Below are 18,156 nucleotides of genomic sequence, written 5' to 3' on the forward strand. Positions count from 1 at the left end.
CTCTCTCTCTCTCTCTGTGTCTCTGTGTCTCTCTCTTTCTCTCAGACAGACACACACACTCTCTCTCTCTCTCTCTCTCTCTCTCTCTGCCCATTGACTTTCTGCGCTTATAGAGCCTGAACACACACAGACACTCTCTCTCTCTCTCTCGGAGTCTTTCTCACAGTCTCTCTCCCTCTCTCTCTCTCTCTGTGTCTGTGTCTCTCTCTTTCTCTCAGACAGACACACACACACACACACACTCTCTCTCTCTCTCTCTCTCTCTCTCTCAGACACACACACACACACACAGTCTCTCTCTCTCTCTCTCTCTCTCTCTCTCTCTCTCTCTCTCTCTCAGACACACACACACACACACAGTCTCTCTCTCTCTCTCTCTCTCTCTCTCTCTCTCTGCGAAAGGCGCAATGATCACAGCATTTCCTCCAAGACGTTATTGGCTGCCGCTGGTCCTCTTCGCCTTCATGATTTCCGTCGGCTTTTCTTCCATCGTTCCTGATTCTGCAGCTGCTCTCAGAACTTTGACAACGCCCGCCGACCACCACCTGCAACATCCTGTCGAGTCGACACTCGCCGATGACGATCATCTCCAGCGTCGCCTTCTCTCTCTCAACAAGCCCGCCCTCAAAAGCATCCAGGTCGTTAATCCACAATGCAATTTACACGACCGTTTAGCTGGTTCTTCTCTATCGATGGCGCTAATAAACACCAAAAAGCTCTTCCTTCAACCAACGGAAGCAAGCATTGCACGGAGGGATACTAGGATATTTCATGGATTTATAACGTGATCTTGAACTTAGACCTGTGGATAGTAGAGATGGTGAATTAGCAAGCATTGCAAGGAGGGATACTAGGATATTTCATGGATTTATACCGTGATCTTGAACTTAGACCTGTGGATAGTAGAGATGGTGAATTAGCCACCAAGCTAGCTAATGTGGAGAGAGAGAGAGAGAGAGAGAGAGAGAGAGAGAGAGAGAGAGAGAGAGGCAGGCCTTATCTTTTCTTTAAGAGTTCTCAAACCTTAGCACCTTTATGTACCTTACATATGGATGTGCTTTTGCCTAGGAATGGAGATTTTAGAATGCTATGGACTAGGATACTTAGACCTCACATTTTTGCGTGTTTGTACTCTAATATACTTGCACTAATTGGCCTCACACTTTTGCGTCTTTGTACTCTAATATACTTGCACTAATTATCTTATTCTTTCATCTCTACAGAGTCCAGATGGGGACACTATAGATTGCATCCCTATTGACAAACAAGTAGCATTTGATCATCCACTCCTCAAAGATCATAAAGTTCAGGTGCCATCAAAAATCCTTCATACATGCACATTTCTTTGCCATAGGTTTACGTACTTGATAATGCCAATCTTAATTTTGGAAATATAAATGGTATTCAAATTACAGTAGAGAAATTGGGAGTGACATACCTTATTTTTATCAAGGTATATTCACAACATGGATATATCCGTGCTCGGAAAACATTAAACCATGCACTTTGGGACATCCATCCATACTTAGGTCTACTATTTTGTTTGGATTTAAATAATATGCTGGTGGAGTCTTTACACATCATGATTGTTAGACGTCAAGCTACAAAATTTTGTTTATACAAGTCTTACACACATTTTTTGAGATGCAGATGAGCCCTACTTCTCTCCCTTGGGAAGATAGATCATCCCCAATTAGTACAAAAGACAAAGGTGGAGAATTAAAGGGAGTGCAACCATTAAGACAATTGTGGCATAGCACCAATGATTCTTGCCCATCAGGATTTATTTCTGTGAGACGCATCACAAAAGAACATCTACAAAGGGAAGCTCTTTATAAGCAAACAAAGTATAAACAATTCCTCACCCCCAAAGTTGGAGAAAAAAAGCAAGAACCCCCAGCAATTGCTGGGCATGAGGTTAGTAAATTGATTTTGTAATTGCAAGAAAAGTTTCATTCTTTTCTATTACAATATTTACAAATTAGTGGAATGTAATAATCAACCTTTCCACAAACTTACTGATGTCAACTCCCAACTCCTTCAATTATTGCCGGCAAAAGACGATTTTATGAGCACATCCTTGCATGCTTGCTTAGGTACTTGTATATTCTATTGAGAACTTACATGCATGGATACATACATGCTTGCATTCATAAATATGAACATACATATCATGCATGGATATTTATGTATACACATGCTTGCATGGCAATATGCATATATAGATGTAGACATGCATATACATACATGAATACATAGATTTTACTATTTGTATATATGCATGTACACACATAAAACCATATGTTCATAATTATGAATGCATAAATAGATGGATGCATAAATAGATACTTAGGTGCAAAAATATGCATGCAAAGATACATCTCATGTCTACGCACAAAAAATGTACCTTGGGGCAATTAATATATGTGAAAGTGTTCAAGGCCTATTTGAAAAATCCCTTATCCATTATTTTTTCATAAATAAAATATACCCTTTTTCTATCCAATATGTGAAGAGCATGCTTGGATCATGGATGCAAAAGAATATGAGCAACTACAAATTGCATCAACTATGTCATTAAGGAAAGTCCACAAACTCCCCAAACTCCATAGTTGATATGGCCACTCATTATGTCTGTATAACTCAAGTAAGTTTATCAACAATGATACAATTTCCACACTTTGTGATCTATTGATACATACAGGGGATTAATTTCCACACTTTGTGATCTATTGATACATACGGTCTATGATAGTATATATGTGCACATATATGCATGTAAGTATATATCATACACGTATTTGTAAGTGCACGTGTGCATATATATGTAGTTATGCAATAATGCATGCATGTTTATCATATGTAGATGTGCATATATGGATACCGCGTGCATATATTTGTCTATATATATGAGACCCATATGAGAGGACATGTTATTATACAAACATACTGTTGTGCCTATGCATGGATGCATGCATATTGTATGTATATTCTTGTTTGGATATGAACATACATATGTATGGACATGTAGCTATGTGAATATACATGTATGTATTTACGTATGCTTATCCATCATACCATAGATATATGTTTAATTTAAGCAAAGCCTATTCACTTTTTTCTCCATGATAAATATGTTTTGTGTGAGTGTGCAAGGCTCTTAATCCTAAAATTTTACTAGGATCTTGAAGCAAACCTTAATATCATGTGCTCATGGAAACGTTTGCATAGAAACCTTACTTATTGCTTGAGTAAATGATAAGGTTATGAAACATAAATGAGGTGCATATGTCTAAAAGTTCATAGCTTATGTAGCTACACTTGGTTATATTATTAAAGCACTAAGAAAGATTTACAAAATAGGTTCATATTTTAACTATTCTAAACATATGTTTATTTGAAGTATGCGGTCGAACAAGCAGTTGGAGATTCCTTCTATGGGGCAAGTGGCATTTTCAATTTGTGGAGCCCACTTGTAGGTTCTACTGGAGAGTTCAGTCTAGCGCAATTATGGCTATTTCAAGGCTCATACCAAGAGGAAAACCTTAACACCATTGAAGTGGGTTGGCAAGTATGTTTATATCCTCTTTAATCACCAATATTGAAGCGTAAAACATTAGAAAGTAATACTATAACAATTAGCTCTTATTGACAAGTAAAGGGAGCATAGACTAATACAATGGTTTGAATAAATCTTTCGTTTGTCATGAATTGTAGGTTTGGTATGGCAACAATTACCCACAAATATTTGTATATTGAACAGTAAGTGGATCATTTTCTTATAAAATATGTTTGCCAAGAGGCATCTTCCTATTTTCTTTCTTCGTCTATTGGATGTGAATTCAAACGCACCAAAGTATATAATCTCATTGTAAATAATTCTACCTAGAGATTGAACCATATGAAGAATCCTAAATAATCAATACCATCTAAATAAATAGTAAGTACTAAATATTTGGCATCTAATCTATTTAGACTCATAAACATTTCTTTTTGGTTTCCACTAGATATCATTCATATTTTTCATGCTAAGAAATAATGATTCACAAGTTTTTCATTGACTTTTCTTTAGTCTAAGAAAACTACCATTTAATGTCTACAGAGCGATGCATATAATGATACCGGATGCTACAACCTTCAATGCTCAGGTTTTGTACAAACCAGCAATCAAATTGTACTTGGAGGAGCATTATCCCCTGTGTCAGCTATAGATGGTCAACAACAAGAGTTGAATATCTTAGTTTTCAGAGTAAGATTCTTCCCTCTTTATATTATGGATACATGTGGATAGTGTGTGCACCTCATAAGAACACACATTATATGCATGCATGCCCACAACTTGCACAAGTAGTCTTCTATGCACAAACACATGCATACATGTACATACATATATACTTTACTCAATACAATCACATATACTTACATTATCCTTGATTAGATATAATTTGATTATTCTTATTTTTAGAACTAGCCTTCTCTATGGCTAAGTTTACTATGAGAAATGATAGAAAATTTTTCCCTTCTACTTATGTATTCCTACTTACATGTGCATGTTTTGCATGCACCTACCCTTCAACATTGATGACATGCTACGGTTGGCATGAGTTGTTGTCACTGATTGGTGAATTTGACTAATTTAATATCTATTACATAACCCTTAATTGCATCATGTAGCTTGAATAAATAAAGTACTTGTAATTGACTTGTAGTCCCCTTGTAGTATCATGTAGGTTTATAGGATATAATTCTTCATCATTGTAGACACACACACACACACACACACACACACACACACACACACACACACATGAAAATATGTTTACATATGGAAATAACCAAAGAGTACCAAACAACCAAGATAAACCAGAAAAAATATTTTTCTCACAAAAACTATTGTTTTACATGTTGAGATAAAGCCTCACAAAATGTGTGTGCATCTTGTGTATGGGCACACTCCTTTATTGGTTACTAAGTTTACAATGCCATGTAGGAACCCTCAAGTGGAAATTGGTGGTTATCTATAAATGGAGAGTATGTAGGGTATTGGCCAAAGTCCATTCACACTCTTCTTCAAAATAATGCAAGCACTTTACAATGGGGAGGAGAGATAGTAAACAATGAAAATAATGGGCAACATACAACAACACAAATGGGCAGTGGCATGTTCTCTGAGCAAGGTGTAAATAAGTCTGCTTATATAAGAAACCTACAATTTGTAAACTCTAACTTCACTTATCAAACTCCAATTGGCTTGATACCTATCATTACCAACACATCATGTTATGACCTTGAGCTTGGTAACTCTAGTGATTGGGGTTTGAGCTTTTTCTTTGGAGGTCCTGGAAGGAACCTAGCTTGCCCCTAATTGAACCTACATGTATACAAATAGATAAATCTAGATCTATATCTGATACTACACCTCCAATGGTACTTGTATATTGTGATTTTTGGAGAAAAAGAGAATATCAATGTGTCAAACTTGGGGTTCTAGATATATGTTTGCATATCTACTGCAATGCATGAATAATGTACCTAAAAATTTATGTATCCATTTCTAAATAAACAATGAATGAAGTAGATCATGAAATATAATTTTCTCATCTAAGGAAGCATCACACTAAGATTGAATCAAGAGTTGAGGGAAAACAAGATTAAATGTTCAAGATAGAATGGAGAAGAATACAGCTTCTTTACTACTTGAAAAATATCAAAAAATTAAGTACATCATGTAGAAAAATAATGTAGGAGTAAATTTGAAGAATTGCATTATAAAATATACATTAGCACATACTATTTGCCACATAAATTATGGACTCTAGCATAGAGTTCTTTCTTGCTATTGTAGTCAATATCCTAACATGTTGATGTGACAAGGATACTTCCTCTTTCATAAGTTTTAATTTATGAAAACCTCTTCAATTGTGATAGAAACATTCCAATTGGATGCCAAGTTTTCCAATAGCTCAATAGAACCACCCAATCTTCCAAAAACTACCACACACACGAGTCGAGGGCTATTTGATCTTCCAAACTACTTGTAGTGGTTGCATGGACTTAACCAAACCGATCTTGGTCATCCTGTGCTACTTTAGTTCCAGTTCATGTTGCACTCTTTGGAGCGAGCCTAACATGAAGCATGGAATAAATCGTATTGGTCCATAGAAGTGACTACAAGATATAGACCTCATACTGACATTCAAAGCAACGCAAATGTTCATCAAAAAAATTGCCACATCGTCGCTAAAAGTGTCGATATAAGCATCTTTACAAAACCATCGCTATTTATGTTGCTATTTTTGTCGCTTTTGCGATGCATATAGCGGCTTTTTACGATGTATATTGCGATGCCAATAGCGATGCATAGAGGGAAATTAGCAATGCTAATAGTGATAGTTACAGAGAGAAAAAAATTGTGGCAGGGCAACAAGCTACCCTGCCACATATAGCACCATGTGTTGTATAATATTCTACAAATGAATTACATGTTGGGTACGTGGCAATGGTCTTCAAGATGAGCGCAAAATGTACATGAACCCACAAGACTAATATACAAAATAAGTACAAGATCGCTGATGAAAACTCATGACATTACATGGAACCATGGAGAGAGAGGAGAGCCAAAACTAACATGAAATTCTATCAATAATTATCGCAAGATACAAAGGATGATAAGTACATCTAAGGAATAGTACATGGAAGTTGCCTGCATAGATTAGAGGACCAAAAACGAAGAGGGTGTGCGCTCCATGAATCCAAGTGCAAGCTACAGATCCTCGCCATCAGAAATCCTGACACAAAGGAGCTTCGAACGAACTCTTGAAAATGAACAACTACACATCAGACCACCATACATAATGCATTTTTTAAAAATTAGTAACTACAAACAAGAAATATGATTGAATTACTGGGCTGCTTTTTGCATATAGTCTATTGATCAGTGCAATGAGACCGTGTCTCTCTGCATATCGAGTCTCCAAGTCAGTGAAATTGCAGTTTGTGATGGAGTTTTGCAAAGAAAACAAAATACAACTGTTAGAAACATGATTCTTAGTACAAGTGATATTGCAAATAAGAAAGCGAGAAGAACAAAAGAAAAACTTACAAAGTCATCCAGATCAGTCTTGTGGCCGCCACTCCCTAGATGATGCATGACCCTGCCTCCAATCATGCCCTTGCTGCCTCCCACTCTGATGTTGCCAACATCCTGGAGAATCTGTAGTCTCCTCCCTGTGTCTCCACCAATCATTTATGCCTAGCCACTCAGGCTTTAAGGCATCACTCTTGAGTGCCTTCCATGTGTCCAATCGTCTATATGACATGTATGCATGTACACACTCCATCATCCACCCAATGGAAAACCTCTCTATTGCTGCAGTAGGTACCAACAACTCCTCGTGCAAGGATGCCACTATATAGTCCTTGCTTCCCTTGGGTATATTCTTCCAATGGTCCAGGACATTGCACCGAAAAACTTGTTGGCACAACTCTCTAATGCAAGACATCACCCTCCTCCCCTCATCATTCATGATCATAGCACTTGTCATGTCATCTGTGAGATATCCATAACCCTTTGGGGTACGTCTAAGGTGTGTCCTCTCCCATCTACGATGCGCTCCTGGGCATGGTTGAATCTCTAGTCTCAGCCTGCACCACATGGAAACCTTTAAATAACTTACTTTAAGCATGTCCCTTGAATTCAAAGGAAAGAAAGGCATTATAGTCGGCAGTCTGTGAAGAAAGATTAATAATAATTCGTGGTGATCATACGAGAGTGATAATTCAAAGTGCCGGAATCAGCATGAGCTTGTTGTTGAGGATGTGTGGTTAGTGTCTCTGGCCAGAGTATCGACGGTAGCTAATTTAGACACTTCAGAAAGAGAAACATGTCTTTCATCTCTAGAAGACAGCAGCCTCCTAAGCTCCTCCAATACTATCTCTGTGGTTGTCATGAAATTCGCCGACTTACCAACTTGGAATATGTAAAATCTCAATAAAGTCAGCATTACAATTTTGTAGCAACCAATATTGATTTCTCCACGTTATTACAATCATCTCCAAAGTCTCAAACTCTATAAAAGACTCACTACTCCTTATTCTGAGCATTAATCCAGATTGGCACTTGGTCGTTGATCAATAGCTGATGAAGAAGTCAAAAGGTTGCTTATTATTTTAATTCACTAGCTTCTTCCATAGGTAATTGACTTTGTATTGCTGCTGTAGGAGAGGCCACGACACAGCTTGAATGACGTGCTGGAAGCAGTGCTCGACGCACTCATAGTAAGGGTTTGATGCGTTGATGCATTCGAGATAGACTCTATTGAAATTCCCACAACTGCAATGTTCCTCATACTGCAGCATGAATCTTCCTCATGTTGCCTCCACCAATATTACATCGATTTGTCCAACAACGCAATTTTCTTGACTATGCTTCTTCTTCTAAGAGTGCCTATCAGTCGTTCATTTGCAGAAGTAGCATCAAAAGTTCAGCCTTATCACCCTCATAAAAGCTATCATAATCAAGTACATACCATACAATAGCCTATTTTTAAGAGAAGCTAATAACCAAGATTGTTGCACTAAGGGTGGTCAGATTTAATCAAGGTTTAAGTTTCTTTGAAGGAACTAAACGCAAGGCACTTTTATAGACCGGACGTTCTGGATGTAAAGCATGTGCATCATGTTGATGTTTCATCTATGGGTATAAAACACTCTTCCATCACACAAAGTGCAATAGCAAGATTGCAATGGTAATTCACTTCTCAATAGATACCAAGAGAGGCCATTGTCCAAGATATATGTAATCCCAATAAGCTTTGTCCAAATTGAATATATCTTTTTACAATGTGGCAATGTGGCAAGTTTTTACATGATATTGATGCTCACATTGAAAATACTTTTTGTAGAGCTTATTTTATTATGGCTGGTATTGCAGAAAGAGCATTGACACTTTGCAGTCTCCTTTCAGGATATCTTGTATCTGTAACAGGATGTGTAATAGGTAGAGGGACATTGGTCACATCATAGCAAGTATCCACCATCTTCATAAATTTCGGATGTAGCAATACTCCACTTAAATGTCCATGACATGAGCGAATAACTTTTAGCTTTTGTAGACTGCTAATCTTGCATATGAAGAGACATATCATCTACACTGACAACTTCCAAATTACAAGTCACATGGGAAAAGTTCAAAGTGAAGGATCAACATTAAGACCTTTTTCTTTAGTCCTTGATTCTTCAAAGCGGATACTTTCATATGAACCCTTAGGTTCACTATGGTGGACGTGCAACATCACGACATGGACCATCTTATCTAGAGACATACGTGTGAATATCTCCTACAACTCCTCATCGCTCATCCCTTGACTCATCCTGCTCTCCAAATATCATTAAAGGTAATCTGCACAGATAGAAAATGATGTTAGCATAATCAATATAAAGATTTAAGTAAAGCACAATAATATAACTCTTGAAAAAATGATGCTACTTAAAATGCATATTATAAAGTACCCTTAAAAGTGATTCATCAACTATTTGAGTAGCCGAATGCAGCAAATATGACCTGGCCTATGGTCCCATGTCAATCTCCTAGCACAACTCCGCGTACACTAGAAGGTCTATAGAAGGTCACCACCACAGAAGGAGGATTCCACTTCATTCTCAAAGAATTCTTGGCCTCCTATCTTTCCATCATCGTACCCGAATCTGCCTCCTCTACACACTCCAAGCCCTCTTCAACCTCCACCCTCTACAATATCAACTCCTCCACCTGCACTCTCCTTATCTATGCTAGAAACATTACTTTCATCATACATTCTCACACTCTAAGGAGTTGACCGCACAACATACCACCATCGAGGTTGTCGGGGGTTTGGATGATAGAAACTTACCTGTTCAAAATCACATATAAGAGCGATTCAACATTTGTGATTGTTCTATGTCATGAAAAATTTTGAAAAAAATAGTTCATGCACCTATTCACAATGGACTGACAAGACAAACGTGTCACGCAAAAATCTAGATGGACCTCACGGAATGGTTGCCCTAGCTCCTTCCAATACCACTTTGAACCACTGTACATCGAATATGATCATGGAAAAGCTACAATAATCAATTGAGATAACACTTTGAAAGTTCCCAAAATCCTCCATCTCATCTATAAATGTATTCGGATCCATGGCTCGCCGTTGGCTCTCTTGTTCGAACTTTACCATGACACCACAATCCATTGTGGAGTGCATTTTGTCGATGTGCTCAATGCAAAAATGTCGCCCATGTGACCACATCGCACTATAGATTTTATACTATACATTGAAATGGTTAGATTAGTTGTCATATATAAAATCTAGATACGATAGCTTATAAAACAAGCAGTCACCTTCGAACTACATCCCCTCGAGAATTTCCACTCCTCAGTAGTAGAGATCTCCACCCCTTCATGAGAAGCTGCAATCAAAGCTCCAGGTAATAATCGCATAGACATAAACCGCGGCATCTCCTCCATGCCCTTAGGATATCGAATTAGTCAATGGCACATATTGCGTCAAAATTTTGATCACGCTTCTTCCCGATCTTTCTTTCCGTGCTCATACCTAGCGAGCCATGTTTCCATGGATGCATGATGCAACATACAAAAACGATTCACTTTCTTCTCCATTGTAGCATGCATCCTTTTTTCTATCCCATTTTCAACCACCACATCTCCGATCATTCTATCATCGTCCTTTAGTGACCATAGTATATTGTTGTTCGAATCCACCATTGATAGCCACTATGAAATATGCACTAATGCTTCCGACACCAGTCAACCTTCAGCCATGCTATCTTTTGACTGAGCTCGTTGTTGCACAAAGCCTTTCAAGCATGAAGTGCTCTAAGAAGAACATCCATCACGTATGGACGGGTCCCGCAATCTCCACTTCATCTACAATATGCACTAAGAGGTGGATTTGTATCGTGAGCATGTTGGTGGGCAAGTACTTCTCAAAGACATAGACCGCCCCTCCCCACCTTGTGGATTCAATAGAGGATGTCTTTATCTCCTTCTGTGAGATCCATTGCACTAAATTTAACAACCTGTAAATCACCCCATGTATTTCTAGAGTGAGGTATCTTGCAATCGCGATCAATAGTACAAATTGCTACAAATGAAGAAGTGTTACAAACACTGACTAGACACTAAATAGCAAAATATGTAGGCCACTTACAATCAAGGACAGTACAAACTCGACATATCTTATGCTAATCATGGGATTTTAGCCCTAATAGTTGGTCGTCTTTAGAAAAAGTAAATCTGAGGAAACACATCATACCCGTCAGGTTGTAAATAGACTTGATAATTTGTTTCACAATGTGCTGTTCTTTAGTAGATAGAACCCAAGGAGCGTGAGGTAGTTACAAGTGACCATCAATAATCGCAAAGCATCTCCATCTTGCCTACCTCCTTCAAATCCATTCATGCCCCTCTAGTGTCTCTCTTTCTTGTGATGTGATCCCATAATAAATTGCTCACATTCTTGAAAATATGTATGGGATCCAACAAGTGGTTGATCTATAAGTGGGTCCAATACAGCAACTTGTAGAAAACCAAGAACCATTGCATTCCCTTTGGATGTGACTCCGTGTGTGGACCATTTTCAACTTGCACAAGCTTTGGGCATTCATTCCTACCAGAGCTCATCCAAGAAAGCTTCCCTCAGTTCATGACCCTCAAGCAAGAAAGGGGCATGCCCTTGATATACCATCTTCTTCATGGTTTGTGACCATCAAGAGTCAAATTGTGGCCCACACAATGGATATGCATGATAACCTGAGGTAACCATACCTATCTCAACACCCTACTTAGTTAACACAAACTTGAACGAGCTACGTTGGATATCACCAATGAGAGTGGAAGCCTACTTACTTGAGCACTCCCTGAATCTTGGAAAGTCATGCACGGTTCACATGAAAATGGCTCGTATATTGGCAGACTGTCAACCATTGTGCTTGCTCATATCTTCCACAGTGATCCCCTCCTCCCACAAAATCTTAAGCTCATCAACTAATGGAAGGAGATAGATATCCATATTTTTGACTTTGTAGCACCCAGAAATGAGCAAGCTAAGGATCAAATGTCCTTTCTTTGTAGAAAGCCTTGGTGGAATGTTGTAGTTAACAAGGACTATAGGCCACACACTGTAAGAAGTTCAGCGGAGACCAAATGGGTTCACACCATCCATAGTAAGACCAAGCCAAAGATTTCTTGGCTCTCATGCCAAGCCTAGAAAGGTAGAGTCAATGTGGCTCCATGCACATGAATCTACTGATATTCATTGGACTCCATCTATGGATCTATTCTGTGCATGCCACGTTGTCAAGCTCACCATGCCCAATGTACGAAACATGTGATGTATACGCGGTATGAGTGGAAAGTTTCTAAGAACTTTCTAAGGGATGGTTTGCCCTTGCAAGTCTTGTCAATACCTATGAGCACCACACTTTGGACATGTCTCCATAGTCCCATAGTCTCCTCGAAACAACACGCAATTGTTGAAATATGCATAGATATTGTTGTAGTCCATGCCAAGATTTCGTAAAACATGTCTCGTACCATCACGAGACTCAAACATTGTATTTCCAAGTGGTAATTTATGATACTTTAGTAACTTGAAAAAAAATCATAAAACGCCTTTAAAAAGCACAAGTGTTTTTTATAATGGAGTGTACATAGAATATACATGAAAAACTCGATCAAACTCACATCACTCCACCCATATTTTACTTGCACACTTAAGAGTGCAAGTAGCATCTTCAAGCGAGATACTCGACACCCATTATATAATGATATGGACGCTTCCTCTCTTAGAGGATCAGATGACTCGCCATCCATGTGCATCAATGCATCGATCATTGCCTCCATCTCAAGCTCCAAGATTGGAGGAAGGTCTGAAAGGCTAATTGTCTCCTCTGATATCAAGGGTGTAGACTAAGTCATTCCTTCCAATTTGTGGATTGGCTCAGGTACACCATCCATCGCATGCCCATGAACTCTTCTAATTGGCCACAATAGGTGCATTCCTCCTTGGGATGAGATGTCACCTCCCTGTATAAATTTTATTGGCATATCTAAGTTTTTGTATATGATATTCAATTAGTTTGTGAATGTAAGGCATGATTGATACACACTTTTCTTACCATTCGCTCAAAGTATGAGATTGCATGATCAATGATCTCCGATTTAGAACTAGTCAAAGCATCGTACGTGTTCTATAGACAAGCAATGCTTTCATCTGATTGCCAGCTTACATTGAAAGCAAGGACACGGGACACGCTGATTAAGATACGCCTCGCAATCTTGGACATCACGACCATCATCCTTTTCTATTTGGTTTACGTTACAACAAACAAGAGGTTTTTGTTCTCTTTCTCTTTTTCTTTTTTTATTTCCCTCCCTTCATCCTTCTTTGTTTCTCTCTCCCCCTCTCTTTCTATAAATGTTTATCTCCCCCATCTTCCCTCCCCACTCTCACTTCTCTCTTTTCCTTTCCCTCCCTTCTTTTCTCTATGTCTTTCTCTCGTTTCTTCTCCACTCGCACTTGACGCATCTTATTAAAATCAAAATCAAAGATAGAAAATAAAAAACCCATCACACAATACATTGAAAGACTCTCCCCTCTTCATGCCTCTCTTCCCCCTCTGCCATTCTCTTTCTATCATTTCATTCTTTCTAATTCTCTCTCTCTCTCTCTCTCTCTCTCTCTCTCTCTCTCTCTTTGTTGCTTTCTCTATCTCTCTTTTTCTCCTTCTTTTTGTCTCTTTTTCTTCCCTGCTCTTTCTAGATCTCTCTTTTCTTTCCACTCTCCTTCTTCTCTTTACTTCACCCTTTTATCCACCTCTCCCTTCACTCTCTGTTTCTTTTCGCTCCCCCCTCTCTTTCTTTCTCTCTTTCTCTTTCTTTGTTGCCTCTCTCTTTGTTTCTCAACCTCTTGTTGTTTCTCTTCACACATTCTCCTCTCTCCTTCTTCTTCTTTCTTTTCTCTGTTTCGTCTTTCTCTTGTTCTCTCTTCTTTCCTTCCTTCTTCTCCCTCTCTTCCTTTTCCTCTTTCTGAATGCATCTCATTCTCAAGAAAAACAAACCAAAGAAAAGAAGAAAGCACAAGCAAAGCAAAAGAGGGCATCTTGTACCTATTGTAAAGGCCCGAGGATGGATTCTTCATCTCCTTTTGAGATGCCTCCTCTTTCTTCCTCTTGAATTGAGAAACTCTCTCTCTTCCTCTCTATCCTCCCAATCTCTCTCTCTTTGCCAGCAAAATGTTGCACTGGAAATTTCGACACTTTTTTTTCTCAGAGCTGCATTAATTTGTGACACAAATAGCGACGCCATTGTTTTTCGTCGGAAATGACCATTGCTATTTGTCTATTCCCTTTTAGTGAGTGGAAATAACTTTCATGATCTTGAGGACTATTAATCTATCACCTCTTTTTTATTAAATAAGTTGCTCAAATGTCCTAATTTCCAATTAGAATAGTTCAGCTAATTCTTATTTATGGAAAACCTACCCAACTTATCAAATCTACCCATTTGTAAAATATATTCATTATCCCTTCTTGGGTTCCACCCCATTCTTATCTAGAATTAGGCCTTTCAATGCCATCATATTGAGCTCACAGAGATTTTGTCTGAAGTCTAGGATTGACTATGAGGATTACTCTATGACTTAAGAGCCTCACTAGTTCTTGTGCCTCCATAAAAGAAAACCTTTCTTTATGGAGAATTTTTATCTCAAATATTGGTTAACGCTCTAGGTAGCTATTCTAGGTCTTGATGACAGAGTCTCATCAAGGATCTTGAGGAGGTGCAATTCCCAAAATCAATTATGTATGGTTAGTTACAATAGAGTTTTGAGAATATAATGATGCATGGTTAATTAGAGAGAAGGATGTGTGATTAGTTAGAGTAGAGTGTCAACAATGTTGAGATGGCAAGTATGGACCACCTAGTTAGATGGGCCTACATGTCTACTCTTAGCATGTCAGTGATTATTATGATCCTCACATATCCACTAACTTTTTGCTTATTATATTTGGTTTGTTGCAGCTACCTACAGTTGGCATAGTGATAGGGCCAATCGATTAGTATACTTAGTTATGTAATGTTTGACTTAGTAAGCCACTTTCCTTTATGTTATATCTTATATATACTTTGTGCACATTATATTATGTATGAAAGAAGAAGAAGAAACTAGTTAGAAAATTTTGGTCTCCATCTCTCTTCTTGTATTCTTGAGTGATCTTCCTCTTGTGTGGATGATGTGTGTTTGGCACAGTAGTTTAGGCAAGTCCCCCCACCATGTGATTTGTGACATGGTATTAGAGTACTACCACTAAGAGAGGGTGGTTTTGAAGGCTAAATTGAATGAGAAGAAGCAAATATTTGAGCAAGAAAGCAATGGGTAATAAGCTCTCCCATTCTTCCACTCTTTCTCTTGGATAGTGCATATGGAGGCATCAAAAGCAAGGTAGAGCAAAAATCTTAGATTTCTCTAAGATTTGGTGTGTGAGTAGAGTACTCTATATTTTGTAGATAAGGCCTTTAGGGCTTGCTCACTTTTGCAAAAAACTACAATCTGCATCAAGCAAGTTGATACCAGTTGTACCATAACTAAACACATGGCCTTTTTCATATACAACATAATAATAACCACAATCTGCAATCTATATACAGATGCCCACTATGTCTTCAACCCATCAAATACCTAAACCTTATAGATTCAAAATGTATAACATGTGCATTTGTAAATAGCTAATGCAATTGAAACTGCAATGTATCCAAAAACTACTATTAAGACCACTAGTAGGTCCAAAATAGAGGTCAAAATTACCTCAGATACCAAAGTCGTAGTGGTAAAGCCCTAAAGGGCATATTTGAATATATAGATGTTTTTTTAGCCTACCAAGTTTCACTAAATCAGAGACTATAACCTTGCCAACCTTAGGATCCTCCTACGGCTATAACCCAAGGTAAATTAAGCAAGATGGAATACCTTATTACCCGTTGCTTGCTTGCTTACTCTCATGCTTCAATGCCTTCACCTCAACCTTCAATCAAGCTCCATGCAGTCATGGGATGGCTTTGATACCATGAAAATGGACAAGAGGGGAGAGAGGTCAAGAGACCAAGAGCACTCACACAAAAATATTGGAGACTTAAGCATTAGAGAGATAGGATTGGAATCTTATTCTTCTTTTTTCTTCTTCTTCCACACAAAAAAACTAAGTCTACAACATGATAAGAGACTAATATGGGACTACCATAATGTATATACATATGATCAATAAGTGCGAACCTAATAAGGAAAGAAGAGGTGGCACAATGAATATGCCATAACCAAGGATAAACTATGTGGGTGTAGTCCACAACTGTAAAATCACTAGTGTATCCTCATGTAGATTCTCTAACATGCAAGTGAATAATATCCTACCACATCACTATAATACATGTAGTAGATGCTAGCTCATACAGAGCTTAACATCTCAACAATAATCGTGATTAGCTAGCTCAAGATTTCTTTACCAATCTTTTTTATTGCCCTATTGGTGGCAATTATGGTGGCCCACAAGTAGAGGTGCTTATGAAACATTATAGAGTCTTGGAGTAGCAAAACATGGAGTTTCAAGATCATGTTCGAGTTTTGGAAGTGGATGGCCTCTAATTATTGGTTGATATGGAGGTTGAAGTGAAGTATTTACTAAAGCATATCCTAGCTCAGAAGTGAAAATCGGTGGCCATCATATGTAGTATGCTATTGTGCCTTTTCCTACTACTTTTTCTGAACCAATCCTAAACTTGAAAGATCAATCTACTTGATGGGCAAGAAGGTCGTATCTAGGTATCAAGCAGTAGTGGTTCTCCTAGGAGGATTCGTTGAAAGCACATTAGTACATGCAATTTTAGCCTAAAGTGAAGGAGCAGCCACTAGGTGATGATTTTGACCCTCTTTTGATCCTTCTCGAGATGTCTGAAAGCATTCTCAACTTGTGTAGTTGTAGGGGCCACCTACTCAGTCCAAGAATATGTCAATAAAGCACCTTCTATGGATTTATACTCTAGAGGATGAGTAGATGTGCTAATTTTAATGGATGGATCATTTGGAGGAAAGTTTGGTATTAGTGTATATTCAATAGAATGATCCCTAGTAGAAGGTTTGACAAAGCAAAATTATTCTTCTTTAAGTTTCAAAACCTCCATTATGGAATTTTATTAACTTATGGCTACAGCACCATCATCTGAATAATCATCTACCCTTGTTAACCTTATCACAAGAAAAAGTGAAAAAAGTGAAAAAGTGCAAGTCGGGGCCTAAACGGAAATCAAACACAACAGAAGAAGTAGGAAGGGAAACGGCCCAAAGCGCAAGGAAAGCCTCAAAAGCTAAGTCAAAGACAAAAGTGCATTTTTAAATGCAAGGCACCCCTGAAACTTTTGTAAAAGATCACTAGGCTCCCTATTGTGCAAATTATAAGGGTAGACGGGTAGTAGAAAGCAAGCTAAGAAGATAGGAGGACAATAGGAAAGAGGGCCTAGGGCCACAACTGGGCCATGTAAAAAAGGGGATGACCACCCAAAAGGGATTAGAGTTTTGTATATAAACTCAAAAAATGAATGATAAGCTCATTCTTTGGTGTGTAGCAAATGTGATCTCTTCTTCTTCTCTCCTTCTTGCTTGCTTGTGTGTGCTTGGATGACAGAGGGAGTGTCAGAGTGTGAGTGTGTGAGTGTGTGAGTGTGTGAGGGTGAGGGATCAAGGAGAACAAGCTCTCCATCATCTCCTCTCTTCTTCTCTTCTCTTCTCTTCTCTTCTCTTCTCTTCTCTTTGACTATGGAGGATGGACCTTGAAGGTGAAGGCTTGAGGTTGCTTGAGCTCACATCTAGAATCATGGAGCTATAGGGTTGCTTGAGGGAGAAGGCTACTTATTTGGGCATCAAGATAAGCTCACAATACCTCCGTAGGATCGAAGGTGAGTTGGCTAGGTGAGAGATAGCCATTTGTGCTCGCTTGAAATGCTTAAAAGAATAAGTAGTCCGTGGGTGTTGGTGGTTGAGCATGAGCTCCCATTATAACCCTATTGCCACCCTTAACTTGCCTACCAAGAGGCCATCAAAGGGTTTGGAA

General features: G+C 38.4%; 1 pseudogene across 1 annotated transcript; it reads left to right on the forward strand.

The window, feature by feature from the left end:
* Window positions 1-388: 388 nt before the first annotated feature.
* Window positions 389-5,411, forward strand: LOC148025989 (protein neprosin-like; annotated as a pseudogene). The gene is made up of 7 exons (XR_015693026.1): window positions 389-638; window positions 1,224-1,310; window positions 1,651-1,917; window positions 3,404-3,571; window positions 3,718-3,762; window positions 4,103-4,249; window positions 4,991-5,411. The product of XR_015693026.1 is annotated as a protein neprosin-like (transcript).
* Window positions 5,412-18,156: the final 12,745 nt, after the last annotated feature.

This window comes from Lygodium microphyllum, chromosome 14, assembly GCF_053477565.2.
Source record: "Lygodium microphyllum isolate KBCC chromosome 14, Lygodium_microphyllum_v1.1.10, whole genome shotgun sequence".
NCBI lineage: Eukaryota > Viridiplantae > Streptophyta > Polypodiopsida > Schizaeales > Lygodiaceae > Lygodium > Lygodium microphyllum.